Source organism: Bombina bombina, chromosome 3 (genome assembly GCF_027579735.1).
Source record: "Bombina bombina isolate aBomBom1 chromosome 3, aBomBom1.pri, whole genome shotgun sequence".
NCBI lineage: Eukaryota > Metazoa > Chordata > Amphibia > Anura > Bombinatoridae > Bombina > Bombina bombina.
This window is the reverse complement of record NC_069501.1, coordinates 762365573-762381595: the sequence shown is the minus strand read 5'-3', so window position 1 is coordinate 762381595 and position 16023 is coordinate 762365573. Positions and strand designations below refer to the sequence as shown.

General features: G+C 38.7%; 1 protein-coding gene across 1 annotated transcript in view; it reads left to right on the top strand.

Annotated features, from left to right (window-relative positions):
• The window catches only part of SLC5A7 (solute carrier family 5 member 7), a 128090-nt gene that overhangs the window by 12717 nt on the left and 99350 nt on the right, over positions 1-16023 (top strand). The gene's annotated exons all lie outside the window — the stretch shown is intronic.

Here is a 16023-nt window from a genome sequence, read left to right as displayed (position 1 = left end):
CATTTATGTTCTCACTTGCTACAACACCTCAATATATATAACAAGATTAACATAAAATATTACTGCATTGAAAAAATATGTTAAACTTTAAACCTCTTTTTTTATTTAAATATTTTCTTCTAATAATATTATCTAAGATCATATTTAAGGTTCAGTGTCTAACTTAACTAACTTGACAAAAATGATAGTTTCACCTTGAATAGTAGAAGCTCAAAAGCAATACAATGATAGAGTCAAGCAGAACTCATATAATACTTACTTGCATTATTGTATAAGCTGCTCTTATACATATTATATAATAGTCATTGTCTGTTTCATATTTCAAACCCAGCACCTCCCATACCATTCATGAAATATTACACCTTGGTTTACCTTTCTGAAGCCACACCCTGTTTGTGACATCATATGTCTCACCGCATTACTGAATGTGCTGATTAAATCTTATGATGATGATCCCACTAAACAGATGCAGCAGTGAGACAAATCACTTATCTGGCAGTTTGCCTAACACAGATCAGAAGCCTGGTGGATTTTAAACATAATGCAGTTTTGTGTTTGTTTCTTTGTTTCTTTTAACTTTTCTTTTTAGCCATCTTAATGCTCACATAAGTGAATTTGTGTGCATGATAGATGTTTCTGCCACTCTTGAGGTTGAACGTTTCATGATTAACTTCCAAATAGTCTTGTACTCTGATTTATAGTTTGAGACAAACCGTCATCCTAAAATGACAAGCCCATAATGTACAAAGCAGACTGTTTATGGTTATAGTGTTCGGTGTAGTGGTGTATTTAGGTTTGCTGCTGCTCTAAGCACAAGGAAATCTGCTGCCCCAAAGCCGCCACTCCCAACAATATTATTCCTTGCATCCTGATATTCAGGGCTCAATGATTTGTAGTTATATAAAAAAAAAAATGAAACATTTGTAGAGCATAGTAATGGGAACTAACCCTCAACATTTCTCTAACGCCTGTGATCTCATATCTTTGAGCCTTTATAACTTTTTAAAGCAATATTTTAAAAAAAAATAATTTCTATCAGACAGTGTTATTATGAGTGTAACTGTACTTTGTAATCTATTTTTGATGTTTTTCTGACACTTTTTATTAAAGCGTAACAGTTAACGAGAGCTCTGAGGTTGCAAAAACCTGTTGTGCGTTAAATTCAATTATGTTATTAAGTTTAATAGTAATTTGTGCGCTAATTCTGACAAGTGCAAACACCCGTGATAAACACGATATCACTTGCGCGTAGCAGTGCACCACTTGTAATCTTGCCCTAAATGTCACACTAGATAACAATTGTAGAGAATCAAACACTGAAGATTAACATTTTAAATAGTTATTTTGCTTGTGAGACTTTTCTGTTATTCCTATTATTTGTTCTCTGTAGTTATCCACCAATTAAATGTTAATTAGTTTTGTTCTAATTTGCCCCCATAAGGAAGCCTCTTCGATTTGATTCAAGTGATTATGCCCTGGGTAGCTTGGCCTGCTGATAAGTACTTCTCCTGCTTCAGGGCAGGTCCAATTTGTACTAATAAACAATGTACTCCTGTTTCAAACTGTGCCCTGATTACATGGGAATCAGTGGGATAGGTGTATGCACTTCATTTGTTTATGGTGCATTTAAATCTGAATATAAATGTATTACACATGATACATACTCATATGTCCCCAAATAATATTTTTATTACAAGCGTATACTCTCTAAAAGTATATTTTAAAGTCAAAATTAAGTATTTCTGAATAGGTATTTAGAAGAAAAAGAAAAACTGAAATATGCTACTTGCATAAGTATTGAAACCCCTCATATTAAAGGTGATTTTATAGCAAAAGTTGGCCTGACTAAATATTAAAGGGACATGAAACCCCACATTTTTCTTTCATTATTCAGATACGCCTAGATTTAGAGTTCTGCGGCCAAAGGGGTGCGTTAGCTACGCGTGCTTTTTTCTGGCCGCACCTTTTAAATACCGCTGGTATTGAGAGTTCACAGAATGGCTGCGTTAGGCTCCAAAAAAGGAGTGTAGAGCATATTTAACGCAACTTCAACTCTTGATACCAGCGGTGCTTACGGACACGGCCAGCTTCAAAAACGTGCTTGTGCACGATTCCCCCATAGAAAACAATGGGGCTGTTTGAGCTGAAAAAAAACCTAACACCTGCAAAAAAGCCGCGTTCAGCTCCTAATGCAGCCCCATTGTTTCCTATGGGGAAACACTTCCTATGTCTGCACCTAACACCCTAACATGTACCCCGAGTCTAAACACCCCTAACCTTACACTTATTAACCCCTAATCTGCCGCCCCGCTATCGCTGACCCCTGCATATTATTATTAACTCCTAATCTGCCGCTCCATAAACCGCCGCTACTTACATTATCCCTATGTACCCCTAATCTGCTGCCCCTAACACCGCCGACCCCTATATTATATTTATTAACCCCTAATCTGCCCCCCACAACGTCGCCTCCACCTGCCTACACTTATTAACCCCTAATCTGCCGATCGGAGCTCACCGCTACTCTAATAAATTTTTTAACCCCTAAAGCTAATTTTAACCCTAACCCTAACACCCCCTGAGTTAAATATAATTTTATTCTAACGAAATAAATTAACTCTTATTAAATAAATCATTCCTATTTAAATCTAAATACTTACCTGTAAAATAAACCCTAATATAGCTACAACATAAATTATAATTATATTATAGCTATTTTAGGATTAATATTTATTTTACAGGCAACTTTGTATTTATTTTAACCAGGTACAATAGCTATTAAATAGTTAAGAACTATTTAATAGCTAAAATAGTTAAAATAATTACAAAATTACCTGTAAAATAAATCCTAACCTAAGTTACAATTAAACCTAACACTACACTATCAATAAATTAATTAAATAAAATACCAACAATTATCTACAATTAAACCTAACACTACACTATCAATAAATTATTTAAATACAATATCTACAATTATCTACAATTAAACCTAACACTACACTATCAATAAATTATTTACATAAAATATCTACAAGTAAATACAATGAAATAAACTAACTAAGTACAAAAAATAAAAAAAGAACTAAGTTACAAAAAATAAAAAAATATTTACAAACATTAGAAAAATATTACAACAATTTTAAACTAATTACACCTACTCTAAGCCCCCTAATAAAATAACAAAGCCCCCCAAAATAAAAAAAATGCCCTACCCTATTCTAAATTACAAAAGTTCAAAGCTCTTTTACCTTACCAGCCCTGAACAGGGCCCTTTGCGGGGCATGCCCCAAAGAATTCAGCTCTTTTGCCTGTAAAAAAAACACATACAATACCCCCCCCCAACATTACAACCCACCACCCACATACCCCTAATCTAACCCAAACCCCCCTTAAATAAACCTAACACTAAGCCCCTGAAGATCTTCCTACCTTATCTTCACCATACCAGGTTCACCGATCGGTCCTCGGAAGTGTTGATCCAAGCCCAAGTGGGGGGCTGAAGAGTGACGTCCATCCTCGGGCTGAAGTCTGGATCCAAGCGGCGGCTGAAGAAATCCATCATCGGGCTGAAGTCGGAAGTCCATCATCGGGATGAAGTCTTCTATCAAGCCGCATCTTCAATCTTCTTTCTTCTGGAGCGGAGCCATCTTCTTCCAAGCCGACGCGGAACATCCTCTTCAACCGACGCCTACTCGCCGAATGACGGTTCCTTTAAATGACGTCATCCAAGATGGCGTCCCTCGAATTCTGATTGGCTGATAGGATTCTATCAGCCAATCGGAATTAAGGTAGGAATATTCTGATTGGCTGATGGAATCAGCCAATCAGAATCAATTTCAATCCGATTGGCTGATCCAATCAGCCAATCAGATTGAGCTCGCATTCTATTGGCTTAGATTTATTATAGGGTTATTGAGGTGGGAGTGAGGCGGATTAGGGGTTAATAACTTTATTATAGTAGCGGCGGCGTGCGGATGGCAGATTAGGGGTTAATAAGTGTAGGTAGGTGGAGGCGACGTTGTGGGGGGCAGATTAGGGGTTAATAAATATAATATAGGGGTCGGCGGTGTTAGGGGCAGCAGATTAGGGGTACATAGCTATAATGTAGCTGGCAGCGGCGTGCGGACGGCAGATTAGGGGTTAATAAGTGTAGGTAGCTGGCGGCGACATTGTGGGGGGCAGATTAGGGGTTAATAAATATAATATAGGGGTCGGCGGTGTTAGGGGCAGCAGATTAGGGGTACATAGGGATAATGTAGTTGGCGGCAGTGTACGGAGCGGAAGATTAGGGGTTAAAAAATTTTTATAGAGTGGCAGCGATTCGGGGGGACCTCGGTTTAGGGGTGTATAGGTAGTTTATGGGTGTTAGTGTACTTTAGAGCACAGTAGTTAAGAGCTTTATAAACCGGCGTTAGCCCAGAAAGCTCTTAACTACTGACTTTTTTCTGCGGCTGGAGTTTTGTCGTTAGATTTCTAACGCTCACTTCAGCCACGACTCTAAATACAGGAGTTAGAAAGATCCCATTGAAAAGATAGGATACGCAATTGACGTAAGGGGATCTGCAGTATTGAAAAGTCGCGGCTGGAAAGTGAGCGTTAGACCCTTTCCTGACTGACTCTAAATACCAGCGGTAGCCGAAAACCAGCGTTAGGAGCCTCTAACGCTGGTTTTGACGGCTACCGCCAAACTCTAAATCTAGGCCATAGAGAATACAATTTTAAAAAAGTTTCTAGTTTGCTTCTATTATCAAATTTGCTTTGTTCTCGCTATTCTTTGTTGAAGAGATACCTAGGTAGGTAGCATGAAAATGCCTGAAGCACTACATGACAGCAAATAGTGCTGCCATCTAGTGCTTTTGCTAATGTATAACATTGTTGCAAAACTGCTGCCATATAGTGCTGCAAAAACGTGAACACTCCTGAGCTTACCTTTCTGCGTTTCAACAATGGATAACAGGAAAACTAAGGAAATTTGATAATAGAAGAACATTGGAAAGTTATTTGAAATTGTATTCTTTATCTGAATCATGAAATAATTTTGGGGGTGTTTATGTCCCTTTAAGGGCCAGATTACAAGGGCACGCTATTTAGTGCAAACACGAGATGGAAACTGCTGCATGCTAGCTTCCAAGCTTCGGATATCTCAACCGCGCTAACATCTTCTACCCATGGACTTTAATATAGCACTTTTTGCTTGTGCACTAACCTGATGCCGCATTAGACCTACAGCACTAAACCCGAAGGTAGTTATCCATATTTTACATAACAATGTTCTTTACATAGAAGAAAATGTTCTTTTTATTTTAAAAATATATTTCTTTAAAAAAACGTATATATACCTATAGATCTATATGAATGTATACAGGTACAGAGGTATACATATACTGTATATTGAAATATATATTTAAAAATACTAAGAACATTTTCTACTGTGTGAAGTACATTGGAACGTAAAATATTTTGAAAGTGTATATATATATATATATACTGTACAATACAACACACATATAGTCCAGCACTCACAAACAAGCTCTCAGCTAGGATTAATAAGTAAAACCGGAAGATTTAGTTACCGCATTTGGCCAAATGGGACAACCCCAGGTACCACATCAAGGTCTCTTCCACTTGGTTCCAGGTTCCACTCACAAGCTAATAATGAAACTGGGAACAAGTCAGGGTTCACAGACTTTTGTAATCATCCTGGGAAAAAAACAAAAAAGGGAGTAAGGACAGCACATCCAGACTGGACCGGGTACACAACCCATGACCCACAAACATTCTCAGCTTTGGTTGCTAACACACTCACATAAAGCTCCTCTATTTGCAAAGTCACAGGCAGTTAACCCCGGGCCTGCCAGGGTGCAGGTCCTTAGGGAGAATTACAGAAACAGACAATACAATACAACACACATAAACAACGCACATAAAGTCCAGCACTCACAAACAAGCTCTCAGCTCTCAGCTGTTTATGTGTGTTGTATTGTATTGTCTGTTTCTGTAATTCTCCCTAAGGACCTGCACCCTGGCAGGCCCGGGGTTAACTGCCTGTGACTCTGCAAATAGAGGAGCTTTATGTGAGTGCGTTAGCAACCAAAGCTGAGCCTGTTTGTGGGTCATGGGATGTGTACCCGGTCCAGTCTGGATGTGCTGTCCTTTTTCCTTTTTTTATATATACTGTGTATGTATATATATATATATATATATATATATACAAAAAAAAAATATATATATATATACAAATATATATATATATATATGTATATATATATATATGTGTGTATATATATATATACTATATATATATATATATATATATATATATATGTATGTATATACATGTGTATATGTGTGGTTATATGTGTATATATGAATGTATATATAAATTTATATAAATATATATATATCCATTATAGCCCTTTTCATTCAATTACCCTGTCATTTACCATATACCTTTTAACCCTTATTTCAAATTTGTTTTAATATTTGTATTAATACTTTATATCAGATAGTGTATATATGAAAGTAATGTATTTATGTGGTTTTGGTGCAAGTTTTTTTTAACTCTTTACGCTGGGTCTCCACTAGTGTAAACCCGATGCATGCTAAATCTGTTTGTGCTCTAGTAAACGTGTTTACTTTCAACTTGTATAATGCATTCAAGTTAGCGTGGTTGCATGACCTTTAAAGTCGTCAATCCCCTGCCTTAATCTTATAACCATTATAAGTTAAAATAATAACATAAATAAAAGAGTTACACACAGCTTTGGTATAAAATTTGGCCGCAGCCATTTTATTAACAACACAATTTAAATATTGAGTAATAAATATTTTCAAACATTTTTTCACAGAACATACCTGATGTTCATAAATAACATTACTGACAAATAAAACATAAACCACAGCGGTGCTAGTTCCCAAACCCACAAAAACAAGATGGCCGTTATTCAACAACTGGACTCAGCTATATCCCTGTTGAGTCCGTCCAAGTACACCTAAACTTTAATAGGGAACCCCTTGCCCCTATAAAACCAGTTGTCCACTCACCCCATGGAGAGGCAACTACTTAAAATCCTCCAAATCACTTGGCCATATTGCGTACCATATTTGTCTGGGAACTAGCACCCCCGCCTTGCTGCGACAAACACGAACAAGGAAGGAAAACAAAGATTAGGGAGGGAGGGAGCACTTTCTAGAAAGGTTTGATAATTATTCTGATGACAGATTCTCCCGCTCTTTCTTTAAATGCGTAACAGCGCGTGCTAAGCCCGCCCCCCTACAGTAAATAACCAATCACACCCAAGGCCTAATTCCTCCAACGGTCAAGTCCCCTTCCCATTACTTCGAACTCCCAGGGGTTCCCTGACCTTTAAAGTCGTCAATCCCCGGCCTTAATCTTATAACCATTATAAGTTAAAATAATAACATAAATAAAAGAGTTACACACAGCTTTGGTATAAAATTTGGCCGCAGCCATTTTATTAACAACACAATTTAAATATTGAGTAATAAATATTTTCAAACATTTTCAAACATTTTTTCACAGAACATACCTGATGTTCATAAATAACATTACTGACAAATAAAACATAAACCATAGCGGTGCTAGTTCCCAAACCCACAAAAACAAGATGGCCGTTATTCAACAACTGGACTCAGCTATATCCCTGTTGAGTCCGTCCAAGTACACCTAAACTTTAATAGGGAACCCCTTGCCCCTATAAAACTAGTTGTCCACTCACCCCATGGAGAGGCAACTACTTAAAATCCTCCAAATCACTTGGCCATATTGCGTACCATATTTGTCTGGGAACTAGCACCCCCGCCACCGACTGGACTGACCGAACAGCCCAGTCCCGCCAAACCCAATATTTTTCCCAAAGCTTCTTTTATATAGAAAATAAATAGCTGCAGCCCAAATTGGTTAAAATGAACACCATCTTTTAAATAAAATTCCTCAGCCCCATCTACTTCGAAATCTGGGTGGAAAATTACACCTCCCCCAACCTCTTAACAAAAGAGCTAATTATTTTGTTAATTTTCTTACGACTCTTTTCTAGCCTATCATAATCCCTCGCTGATCTCCAAACCAACCTAGGAGTAATCTGTGACCAAATTATTTTGATTTCAGGATAAAGTTCCTTTATGTTGCCCAGATCTCTTTTGATTCTTCTAACTAGTTCCTTTTGAGGAATCATACCTAAATCATTTCCCCCCAAATGCACTATCAAAACCTGAGGACGAGGAAACATTCTGCCAAAATCTAGAAACAACGGAAAAAAGAGTTCCCAGCACATCCCCCTAATCCCAAACCATTTGACCTCCCATTGATCCACAGGACACCCAAGCTGAAGGCCGCCCATTTTCTTACTGGCCTCAGCATTGGCCCAGTATATAAACGAATGCCCCATCACCCATACGATCTTTACACCTAAAATAAGAGAAAAAGGAGTGTTCAGGATGATTACAACTCAAACATTCCAAAACATACATTCTATTCAAGGGTTTTTTTTTTTTTTTTTTTATATCCTTAAATCAGGCCTAACATAAGATTTATAACGACTTGAACCCCATCTACCAATCTTTTTAACTATATCCTCTCTGAGACCTAACATAGCGGCTTCAGTAGCAGCTCCAATCCGGAAAGAATGAGATCCAAACTCTAAAGGATTAAGACCCAATAAAACAATTGAACCTCTTAAAATGGCTCTAAATTGATATTGTGATAAAAAAGAACCGTCTGAATGAACCAACAAAGGGCCATCCTGCAAAGGCCGTATGGACCCATAAAGCATCATTACCTGACATGGACATATTTCACCACCACTAGGGAATAGCACTATGTTCTTGCCTTTCCCATATATGTCCGTTTTACTACTTCTCAGTAATATTTCTACTCTGTTATCATTCCATATTACATCTTCTTTTTGTAAACCGCCTGAAACTTTTTTGCTAGGGCTTACCAATTCCGAAACTCTAAATGCCCCAAAAAAGGCCAATACAAAGGCCGTTCTAAATAATATTAATTCAAATCTTGATGCACAAATCTCTGCTAATACCACCCAAATTTTTTGAAGTAAAGAAAATGTAATAGGTCTTCTCTTATCTCTAACCTTTGTCTTTTTCTTCAAGCCTTTAAGAACCTGACGGACCCAAAAAACCTTTGTAACATCAGACAAACCTAATAAGCGAAATCTAAAAGCAAGGGCCGCCAATCTTCTTTCCATATTAGATGGTGACAAACCCACATTTCCCCAATGCCACATCCATTCCAATAAGCAACCCGTGACATCATCATACCCTTCTTTAATTTCAGATTGACATAACCACATTTCCCATTCCTTCCAAACTGATACATAGGACGTCCAAGTACCTGGAGCCAAAGATTTTTTAATTAATTCAGCCAATCCTCCGTCCCAAGCTTCCAAAGTTGGACGGGAAACGTCGCTCCAACTACGTCCGCCTGAGGCGCCAACTCTCGAAAGCGAGACCACTGTGAACGAGATAAAGAATCTGCTATCAAATTAAGCTTACCAGGGATATGTTTTGCCCTGACAAAAACATTCATACTTAAACATTTCAGGACTAGCACTCTTAATAAACGCAAAACTGGTAATGATGATGCAGATAAAGAATTAATAGCAGAAACAACACCCATATTATCTGTATGAAACAATATGGATTTATTCATCAAATCCACTTCCCACACAAACAGAGCCACCAGAATAGGAAATAGCTCAAGGAAAACTAGGTTCTTGGTTAAACCTAAATTGACCCACTCTTGAGGCCACACTTCAGCACACCAATGCCCTTGAAAATAAGCCCCGAAACCAACACCCCCAGCTGCATCAGTTATCAAATCCAAATCAACATTAGAGACCCTAGCTTCCATGAATATTGCAACACCATTAAAATTTTTAAGGAATTCCAACCAAACTTTCAAATCATCCTTGTGATCTTTTTTAATCCTTACAAAATGATGAGGCTTACTAACACCAGACGTAGCCAATGACATTCTTCTAGAAAAAACTCTACCAATAGGAATGATTCTGCAAGCAAAATTCAACTTTCCAAGTAAAGATTGCATTTTTCTCAAAGTCACCTTACGGACCGCCAAAAATTGCTGAATCATTTCTGACAAATCCACAATCTTTTCCAGAGGTAGCCTACATTCCATACTTTCAGAATCTATTGTAATACCCAGAAATTTAAGGGCCGTAACTGGACCCTCAGATTTTTCCATTGCAATAGGAACCCCAAAATCAGATGCCATTGAATAAAAACAATCCCTTAATTTCAAACAAACGTCCGAATCATGGGGACCAACAAAAAGAAAATCATCCAGATAATGAACTACTGACGAAAATCCAGACCTGAATTTAACAACCCATTCCAAAAAGGAACTAAAGCATTCAAACAGAGAACAAGAAATAGAACAACCCATCGGGAGACATAAGTCAATGTAGAGAAAACCCTCAAAACAACAACCCAACAAATAATGTGAAGAAGGATGAACTGGAAGTAACCGAAAAGCCGCCTCAATATCTACTTTAGCCATTAAAGCAAATTGCCCAGCCTCTCTAACCAACTTAACCGCCATGTCAAATGATGTATAAGACACAGACGATAATTCATCCGGAATATCATCATTAACAGATCCACCTTTTGGAAATGATAAGTGGTGAATTAAACGAAATTTACCAGGCTCTTTCTTAGGAACCACTCCTAAAGGAGAAATACGCAAATGGGGGATAGGAGATATTTTAAAAGGACCTGCCATTCGACCCAAAGAAACCTCCTTCTCAAGCTTACTCCTAACAACCTCAGGCCATTCCCTAGCAGACTTAAGGTTACCCCTGTAATGAACAACGCCTCCAGAAGATGGAATTCTGAAACCAAACTCAAAACCATGTAGCAACAACAAGGCCTTATCACCACAACCTTTCTGTTTAGCGTAAAGTACGAGCCACAGCTCCATCCCGCTTAGCCTCACCGGAGTTAATCCCTTTTTCAGGGAGCTCCTGGGTTCCTCCCAATTTGTTCTTTTTGAAACACTTACTGGAAGGGTGGGATCCACCACACCCAGAGCATTCGTGTCTGAATTTACATGATGCTCCCCATTTACAGAACTTTTCATTGAAAGCAAAACAGAAACCTTTTTTGGCTGTTGCCGACGAACCGTTTTGAAGAGATCCGCCGGCACTCCCTCGAAAGGGCTGCGAAGACCTTAACGGAGTCATCACTTTTAGCCATAGACCCATATCACGATCATCCCATTTCATCTCAGGCTTAACCGACAAACGTTGTCTAAATTGTTCATCATAATACCACCAAGCCATACCACCATATGTTCTCTGAGCAGCTGCAATTTCATCTAAATAACAAAAGAGGGCCGCTCCTTGATCAGGGAACTTAACAGAAAATACACTCGCATAAATAACAAAAGCCTGGAACCAGTTAGTAAATGTTTTTGGTAATTTTCTGTAACGTCTTTTCCTTTCCTCCTCTTCCTTCTTGGCCGAATCCTTTTTTGAGTCTTCAGGTATCTCAAAAGACTGATCAAGAGGAAGGAGGGAAAATAATTCAATAAAATCTCTCTTGTATATCTTTTCTCTTAACTCTACCGTAAAATGCATGCCCAAAGGCCCAATAGAACACAAACAAGACCTGGCCAAAGCCGTGTCAGCAATCTTCAGCTCAGGACCCCCATCCGTTTTATTATCAACATTAGTCCCCTTTTGCTGAGATAAACCGACCATTTGAGATTGAGGTACTGACCCTACATCCTTTATTCCCTCACCACCAATCCCTAATACCCTATTTTGGTTAGCCAATTCTGTGGGAACCCATGAATTGGCGACTCCCCCCGTGACTTTTGCTCCTTCTAATTTGGCTAACAAGTCCCTTAAACCTGCTACAACAGTTATAGATAAAGGATCAGCATGCACACCAACTGTATCAACCCCCACATTCAGATTCACAACACCAGATCCCTCATTACCTGTACTCGGGTCCTGAGTCACTGCAGACTGAACCCTTTGAGATGCAGCCGTAACCTTCTCTGTATTCTGGAAACCAGTAGCCCTGGGATCCGTGTTAGTCATTAATTGCTGCCCTTTTTCCGTCTGTAAAAAAGAAACATGTGACAAACCCCCAGAAGGTGCCCAAATTCCAATGCCCCTACTAGCTGTAGACATACCCAACCTACTATCCACTGAAACACCCTTACCCTTCTTAGCTGATGGGACCTCAAACCCTTCTCCCCTTAAATCCCCATACCTCTTGCGTTGTCTACCTCTACCTTGTATTCTCCCAATCCCAGACCTGTTTGGACGTTGAACAGAGTTAACCGAGCTATGAAATGTATTATTAATACTCTGACCCATCATGCCCTGAAGACCAAAATTAAAATTGTTGGCCGTACTCACCCTTGTTTCTTCTCCCTTTGCATTAAAACGTTCCACCCCTGGAACGCCGTCCTCAATATCCAGCCTGATATTTTCCGTCCAAGATTCCTGAAGGCCATAAGCCTCCCCACTTAGGCCGTCATTTCCCACCATTAAAAGACCCTGGGAATTCTCAGGCCGTGACCCAGTTTCATTCCCATCTAAAAGAAAAACATCATTAGTGACAGGTAAATTTTTAATTACTTCAACATTCCTATCCCTCAAATTTCTTAACTCGCCCTTTAAAGCTGGATCACCCGTGACCCTGACTGACGTATTAAACTGGCTAATAGTGTTAACTACATTGGGAGAAGGAGGAATAAAATCCTCCTCAGAAGAATCTAAATATAAATCTAATTCTACCACACCGTTATCAACCTCGGTATCATGATGACTATCACTGGCTTCAGGCCTTTCCACCCTCTCGTCTAACACCCGATAAGCCTGATCTTCCGTATTATTGCAAGGTCTGAGCCGACTTAGAAACATTATGTAACTGTTCTGAAACTGCCTGAGGTATTTCAATCGGCCCTGATACAATCAAACCCTCACCTTTCTTTTTCATTAAGGCGCTACCTAAACTACATATACTCGCTTGTTCATTACCCCCACACGGAAAAATAGGCCTCGGCGGGCCGTCACTTTTACTAGCTTGCTTTTTTCCTCTAATTACTACTTTCTGGCCTAAATTGGCCGTCTTACCCTTAGGCAAAGAATCACCCTTCATTACAGGCTCAGTGAATTGTTCCGTAATGGAACAAGTGCTCCCGGACTGCGTCACATTATCAGCAAACTCCGCTCCGGTCTGCCGACTTCCGGAGCTCGAACTTGACTTCTTCCTCACAGACGCCTTAAACCCCCGACTGGGGCTGGATTTTCTCCGACCGCTATTACCCCCTTCAGCATCCGGATCAGAACGAACTGGAGGCCTCGAACGCCTCGATGTTTTCGGAGCCACCTCCACGATATCCACTCTGGGTTCGACAACCGGGCTAAGCAATGGACGTAATTTTTCTTCGAGCCAGGTAGGGCCCATTTTTGCAGCTTCCAACTTAAGTTGGTCAAAAATCGCATCAAAATGCGACATCGCAGAATTACTAACTGACAAGCACAGCACTTTCTAGAAAGGTTTGATAATTATTCTGATGACAGATTCTCCCGCTCTTTCTTTAAATGCGTAACAGCGCGTGCTAAGCCCGCCCCCCTACAGTAAATAACCAATCACACCCAAGGCCTAATTCCTCCAACGGTCAAGTCCCCTTCCCGTTACTTCGAACTCCCAGGGGTTCCCTTATCGCCACTTGTAAACTGGTCCTGAATCTTTTTGAGTATTTACCAGCTTTTCACACCAACATTTTTTGGTATTGCCCTGTATTTTGCTTCATCCATTCTTCCTTCAATTTTCACAATATTCCCAGGCCTAGTTATGCCCACAGAATGATGCTGTCATCACCATACTTCATTGTAAGGATAGTGTTTGTTGAGATATGGGTAGCGCTTTGTTTGTGCCATACATGGAGATCCATGTACTAAGCAATGAAGGCTGCTTTGGTGCCACTGCAGTGCAGGCAGCAGAAGTCATACGACTGCTGCTTTTTAACTTCGTCACCACCATAGAGGTGGTGGAAATAAATAACCTAGAACTCATTGCGGGGAGCAAACAAACAGTTTCCTTCTGTCTTTTAATAGCACTTTGAATTTTGCTTCATCTGACCACAAATCATTTTCCTATATCTTAGCCCAATGAGTATTTTTTTTTAGAAAACTTCAGACGTGCTTTCATATAGCTGATTTTGAGTTGTTGAAATTGTTGACTGATGCACATTTTCTCAAGTCCTTTAAAGTGACTAATAGCCTCATCACAAGCCTCCTTGTTTTGGACTGGCTGGTGTGAAGTAGTCTCTACTTCCAGATAAAAGACCCAAAATTGTTATCTGGGATGTCCAAACAGGATATTCATATATACGCTTTTTGTAACTTTTAGAATTCCAACTCTTAAAGGGACAGTCTACACCAGAATTTTTATTGTTTTAAAAGATAGATAATCCCTTTATTACCCATTTCCCAGTTTTGCATAACCAACACAGTTATATTAATATACTTTTAACCTCTGTGATTATCTTGTATCTAAGCCTCTGCAAACTGCCCCTTTTTTCAGTTCTTTTGACAGACTTGCAGGCTAGCCAATCAGTGCCTGCTCCCATTTCTATATGAAATACGTGAACTAACACCCTCTAGTGGTGAAAAACTGTTAAAATGCAATCTGAAAGAGGTGGGCTTCAAGGTCTAAGAAATTAGCATATGAACCTCCTAGGTTAAGCAAAATTGGTGATAAAAGTAAATTGGAATATTGTTTAAAATTACATGCTCTATCTGAATCATGAAAGTTTATTTTGGCCTAGACTGTCCCTTTAATGATGTAAAATGCTCTTAATTCGTCTTTGTCACAGTTTTATTTCCGATTTGCTGCCTGAGTAATGATCCTTATCCAGATATGATTTTTATTTAGAGAAAAATGCTTGTTACTTTAATGTCTCACAGGTAGAATCCATTTGTTAGGCAATTTGATTGCCATTAGGGTAAATGTTTACAGCTGTGCTATTATGGAGCTTCCAAAATAAATTGTTTAAATATTTTTTTTGCAACTGCATATTTAGTCTTTTATTATTTTTTAAACATAAAACCAATTTCACTTTAAAATGACTAACCTGCTCCCACCAATCAGCTGGTTATTCCACATGTGCTCTAGTTAAGATATTTTGAAAATCTGGCTTGTTAGGGTTATATATTCATATTCATTCTGCAATTCAAATGTTTCTAACATGTGATTGAATGTTGACGTTAATTCAAGACATGTATGAGGTGGTTTGCATAAGCTCAAATTCATTGTACTTCAAATTCACCAAAAAAAAAAAACGTTTTTTGCATAGTTTTTACTTTGTACCACAAATCTCTGTCAAATATATTCCATTGGGATCTCTTACTGACAATATTTAAATTCAGCAGAAAACACTATGAGGTCCATATCTCCACCCCTGTCCTCCTAGTATTGTGGCTAGTGGGTACTAATACCCTGCCTGCATTTATCTTTTCACGAGCCACTGTTTGTGCCAAGCCACCCCCTGCTCATGCAATAACCCTGGTCACACAAGTCCAGGGGATTAAAAAACACCAGTTAAGATTTGACATATAGGTTAAGAAGGAATGGTCAGATGACCACTGCTTTTAACTATCATTAAGGCACTTAACTTCAAAGCTTCTTTCTCAGCTTCTTGCGCTATATATGCACATATTCACCTGGCTTGAATGTATTTAATTCAACATGCTTAACAACATAAAAGCACATTTTTACCTGAATGCTTTAGCTTTTTATACAACATTGTTTAAAAGTTTTATTTTCCTATTAGTGGTTACTGCAAATGTTAATAAACAGTCATTTCCTGATTGAATACAAGTTTCAAAAGTTAAAAATATAGGTCAGGTCATGCTTCTTAAATGTGACCCTTGTACACAATTAAAATTTTATCATCAGAAGATTAAAGGTAGGGTGACTAGATCTAAGGAAGAAAAAAAGTGA